This window comes from Dipodomys ordii, unplaced genomic scaffold, assembly GCF_000151885.1.
Source record: "Dipodomys ordii isolate 6190 unplaced genomic scaffold, Dord_2.0 Scaffold234, whole genome shotgun sequence".
Taxonomy (NCBI): domain Eukaryota; kingdom Metazoa; phylum Chordata; class Mammalia; order Rodentia; family Heteromyidae; genus Dipodomys; species Dipodomys ordii.
The window spans coordinates 453,382-459,314 of NW_012267450.1; the positions used below are offsets into that span (position 1 = coordinate 453,382).

The 5,933-nt window shown below is 37.7% G+C and overlaps 1 pseudogene; it reads left to right on the forward strand.

Moving 5' to 3' along the window:
• Positions 1–1,672: 1,672 nt before the first annotated feature.
• On the forward strand, positions 1,673–2,448 carry LOC106000674 (annotated as a pseudogene).
• Positions 2,449–5,933: the final 3,485 nt, after the last annotated feature.

The following is a 5,933-nucleotide window of genomic DNA, read 5'->3' on the forward strand; positions in this document are numbered from 1 at the left end:
ATTTATGTCATCACAGAATCTTCTTAGAATTATAGTTTGCTTCTAAGTAATTAAATAATTTATAGTTCTACATATACCATATATATGCTAAATCAATGACATAATCTCCATAGTGAGTATATATGTAAATGTTTTTACTACCAGTAATTTAGTATTATAACTTAAGCAATGTTTATGTATTAGTTCATTATTATAAATTTCTCTATAAGGATTTTTTGTTAAGTTTTAAAAAAATTGTAGGTAAGTGAATCTTTTGATCTGTCAAAGGATAAAACTAGAAAGTTCTGGAGAGAATCTTTTTGTGCTACTTATCCCAAACCACCAAAGTCAATGTTCATTTTAGGAGACAACCTGTCTTTCTGCCTTAAATTCAAAGGCAAGATTGTAATTTCTAAACCTTATGTATGAACTAACCTGAATTTAGCAAATAAACTAACCACATGGATGACAAACTGAAATAATGACACTTTTCCACATAAGCTGCTCGATGAGCATGGTTAGGTTGAGGCCCCTTGTACTGAGTCCTGAAGTCAAGAATGGGTTTAGAATTGACACCTATAACAAGAGCTTGAAACCTAAGATTGTTAAAGGAAACTCCAGCAACTTCTAGAGCTAGTAAATTTCTACTACTGTATACTGGTTACCATTCAAACCACACAGATCATTTGTAAATGAGTCCCTGAATATATACTTGAAAGAAAAACCTGGCAAAATTTAGAAAGTCTACACGTTTGCTGGCATTTGAAGACTAGTCATTACACTTTGAAATGCTAGTGGAAGATTCTGCTTACGGCTGATGTCTATCATAATAGTGCCTTGTTTTCAAAGGAACATATCATTAAAGTTGAAAAATGCTTCCTCTGAGGAAGAAGTGAATCTGGACTCATAGAGAACAAATCATGTCAGACGAGATATTTGTGAACAAAATTTAGAAAAGAGCAAGATCAAAATGATGGATTAGTCGATGACTGAAAAGCTCAAACCAAAGAGGTGATTAATGAGTAGATATCTGTGTGCAAAGAGGATTTCTAGTAGGGACCCTTGGCCTAGTCCTTGATTAAGTCCTTTTCAGAAATGTTAGTAATCTTTTGGATAACCATACAAAAGGTATGACTATCTGATCTATGCATGCCTAGCCTTCAAAAAGTGGTAGAGCAGTTTTGAAGGTAACAAGGATAGTGCACAGCTAATTTTATAGTGACATAAGGACACAGAAATCTGCATGTAGTTTTTTTTAAATTTATTTTATATTTTTATGAAAGTATTGGACTTGACATCAAGGCTTTGTACACTTGCTTGACATAGGAACTCAATGCCATTTCTCTATCACTTGCGCCAAACCCCAAACTCCACTTCCATCTTTTTGCTGGTTAATGGGAACTAAGAGTCTCAGATTCATCTGCCTGGGATGGCTTCAAACTGTGGTCTTCAGATCTTAGCCTGTATCTAAGATTACAAGTGTGAGTGACAGACAGAGGTCCAGCTTTGTGACTTTCAAAGAAAATGTCCCATTAGATTCTAGAAAACAAAAAACAAAACAAGAGTACAGAGAAAAAACATGTCATGTAACAACACAGAGTTTAACCATTACTTCGTTCAGGCAATGTGAATGACTGACGGGCAGGAGGAAGGTGAACTGACTGGTTATAGTTTATATTCATAGTGTTCTGATATGTCAGCAGAGTACTTCAGCATTGGTGGCCAGGTGTGGTGCCAGACGTGCCAGGAGCAGCGGCTGTAGGGTGAGGCGGTAGCCTCTGACTATCAGTCCAAAATGCTGGCTTTAAAATGTCCTTTTCCAGTGGAAAGCCCGACCACGCAGACATCTTGCTCATAAACTTACAGCATGTTTCAGAAGTGGAAATAATGGATGACTGAACAGAAACCCCTCCTCCCCTAGCTTCACTCAATGTTAGTAAGCTTGCCAGCAAAGCGTGGACAGAGAAGAAGGAGAAGCTGAGCCAGACCTGTGCGATCAGCGCTGGTGTCTTCCTAGAGGGCCAGCAGTAATTCCAGACCATTCACAAGACCATTAAAGACTGTAAATGGCAAGAAAAAAAAACATTGAGGTCATGGAAGAAATTGTAATTACACCTCCATATCAAGTGGAAAACGGTAAAGGCAGAGAAGGGAGTGCACTGAGCCATGTATGCAAGATAGTTGAAAAACATTGTAGAGATGTGGAAAGCCAATAGATACTGCAGCCAGCCTTCACCAGCCCAACAACCACAGAAGGAGTCTGCTCTGTCATCCGGAGTCCATATACAAGGAGGACTCTTCCAGCATCCAGCCAAGAAGGCGGTGGTGGTGGCGGTTTCAATAGAGGCAGGCCAGGGGAGGGAAGGGATCCTTTATTTCTTGTTGTCTCTTGTGAACAAAGGGTCAGCATTTCCAAATCTTAAACTTGAACAAAACACCCAACAAAAAAAGAACAAGAGAATAATTTAAAAGTTAAACCGTTACTTGACTAACAGACTTCGGTCCACCATGTCCTTTTCACAGTCATCTTGTTAATTTTATTTTTGAAAAGTCCTTTCCCACTTTGCCTCTTCATCTCTGACTTTCTTTTCCTAATTTGTTCCTGCCATTCTGTTTTTATAAGTGGTTACACTTGCCTTCTGAATGACTGAAAGAAACTTTTACATCATTTCTTCCAAAATAAAAGTAACAAGCTGACTGTGATTCTTATGTTGAGATCAGAGAAGCAATGGTCTCACTTTAAGTTTTTCCTTTAACTTTTTCCCCCCTTTTTTTTTGCACAGGGCATGGCTTGAATTAGTTTTATTTTTCTTAACTTTAAATATATATATATATATATGAAAATATATATTAACATGTTCTCTAAATATTTTCTGCTTCTTGCAGGTCTCTTCTTACTAGATCATGGCCACTCTTTCCACCTCATACTTCTGAAAAAAAAACTGTGTTGCCCTTTTTACCACGCATATCCAAACAACTAACTTGGATTAGTTCACAACAGGATCTCCTGCAGCACTTGTAGAGCCAGTGTGTGCAGATGGGATTTGCTTTCAGGGTCCTGATGGCCTTTGAGTCTTTAACTGTACATACCAGTCTTGCATTTGGCCCCAGCCTCAGGATTCTCCCTTTGTCTCATTCGATGGTTCTAGAAGAACCTCTTACCACTCTCCACACAGGAGTCAGTTGCCCCTCCCCCATGCCTCTGCAGGAAGAACTTGCTTGCATGGCACATCTCAGCTCATCCTTCTCTGGGGCTGATTTTCTCTTCTAAGAAACCTGGAATCCGTCTACTCTCATAAGTCCTATATTCAGAGCTTCTAGCCCAGGAAAAGCTTGGGTGACTTCTGGTTTCTCTTCTGCCTTCCTGTTCTTTCTTCCACCCCCTGAAATCTTACCAGCTAATGACAGTTTGTATGTGCTCAGACAATGGGCAAAAAACCTGGAAAGAATTTCTGGACTTCAGCCCACGAGTTTGTCTGGTTTGACTAACCTGCTGAGAGCTGAAACTGGTACTCACTGCCTTTGTGCCTTCCGGGCAGTCTCATGGGGCAGAGTGTGCCACCAGCTGACTATCAGGCGCTGAGTGGGACCTGGGTGATGCTCATGTGACTGGCTAGAGCTTTGGGGGTGGAGTAGGGGCTACCTACTTTTTTTTTTGGCCGTGATCTCTTTCCCCTTCCTTTTCTTTTTTAATTAAATAAATGGATCAAAATTAAATAATTCAAGCCTTGTCTTCAAAATTAAAAAAAAAATTAGTATTGTTTAGCAAAAACAATAAAACCTAAATTAAAAAACAAGTGAGTTATCAGAGTCAACAGTTTCAAAGACCTTCTTTGGTCCTTTTGGTGGGAAATGGAGTCTACGAGAAAGGTCAGATATTGAATTTAATTTCTAAAAGTGTTTCTTGTGCTATTTCTCACAGTAAAACCAAGTCTCATATAAAAATGAAACATAAAAGGCTGGGAGAACAGGAGAGATAGCTCTATGTAAAATAAAATATATATTCCATCTCTGTGGTAGACAATATTATTGTTAAAAAATTTCTGTTGCTACTTCTAGAAAAGATTGAAAAACCAATGCAGTTTTTGAAGTTTGCTTTCGATGGTCATCAGTTTAGAACACACAAGAGGTGGGCAGTTCAGAATTTAAGAGGCATTGGGTCAACCAACTTCAGAGGATGAGACTAAGAAGGTTGGTTATCCACTGATGGTTTATTCTCTATGCCTTTCTGAGATGACAAAATAATCTGAGAAAGGAATGATGCAAGGGTATTGAGAGAGAGAGAAAAAAAACATACTGAGAAGATCATGTCTATTTCCAGGGTATTCAAGCAGGAAATGAAATACTTCCCACCTTAAAATAGGAGACTGAACCTATCTGCCCAGCAGGATTCAGCGATTAATACTACCTGCTCCAAATTGTTCCTTTTTCCAAGGAGCTCTTATTGTAATTATGTTCTTCTGTTGTTACACTTCACAGAGAGAGGGAGAGGCATTTAGCTTGGTTTGAGCTCATCTGTATGAAGAGGAACCAGCTCAAGTCTATAGACTTGATAATGACCTTGATGGTCAATGCCTTGACATTACTGGGGGAAAGCAAAGCTACTGTGAGGAAAGACAGGCTATAGTGTATTCCATTCCCCTTACTGGTGACAAAGTATTTTTTCCAACTCACCGGCATCTGCCTGAAACTTGTGATTTTCTCTACCTAGTGTAAGGAAATGTAAGTAAGATGTTTTCTTCCTGGAACAAATATTACAAGGTCTCTGTTTCCCTTGGTATAGACTCAAGCTGCTGCACAACTGAGAATAATATAAAAACGATGTGGGAAGGTGCTCCACCAAGCTGGGACAGTCATGTAGCATAAGTAAGGAATAATGCCTTGTGGAAAGCCACTGGATTTTTAAAATTAGCTGCTTGTTACCACAATGAAACAAGCAATGTTGACCCTTTTAGTCTACAAAAAATGATTTATTGAGAACCCAACTTAGTTCAATGAGCTGGTACTATGACATAGTACACATGGATGTATATGTACACACATACATATATGTATACACACACATATATATATATATATATATACACACACCTACCCATTCAAATATACATTTGAGAGACTGTGCCTTAAAATTCATTAGTCTCAGTAAATAAGAGAGCTAACATGACTATCTAGTTTGAAAAGTAAGAAGACAAAGATAAAAGGAATCATTCATTGACTTATGACAAATTGCTTTATTTTTATTTGTAAGAGGCTGTGCAAAGGAGTTGCCATTCAACAAAGTAGCATATGAATACAGTACATCCTGATCAGTGTCACCCTTTTATCATTCTCCTCAGCCCTCCAAAGCTTACCTTTTGCTCCATTTTCTTCATTTGGTTGAATATGCAATGAACTTATTGACTTCATTCTTCCCCTTCCACTCTTTGTTTTTCTTTTTAAGAAGTTAACAAGGTTTTATTTAAGTATAACATAGAGAAAAAGAAAATAGAAGAGAAATAGCTTCTGCTTTTCATACAGGAAATGAACGTTAAAACACTAAATTGTGACTTTTGTCTATAGCTTTTATAGTTTCTGAGTTAAAGGAATGCATGTGGCCATATCAGTCTAGCAACCCTTAATCCAACCTTTTATTTTCTTCTAAATTCAACTTATGTTATCACCTATTAAATAAAAGACACATCTGCTGATTTACCTTAACATAAGTGAACCAATACAACAGCGATACTCACAAGACAATGGTTTGGAAATGATCTGTACAACTTGGGGGATAGGGAGCTGGAAAGTAGGAGAAAAATGAGGGAAGGGATAACAAGTTTGACAAGAAATACACTTATTACCTTACTTATGTAACTGTAAGCCCTCTGGCAATGAAAATGTTAATATTATAAAAAGTAATAAAATGATTATAAGTTTTTTTAAATTAAAAGACTGCCATTCACCCAGTATTCACA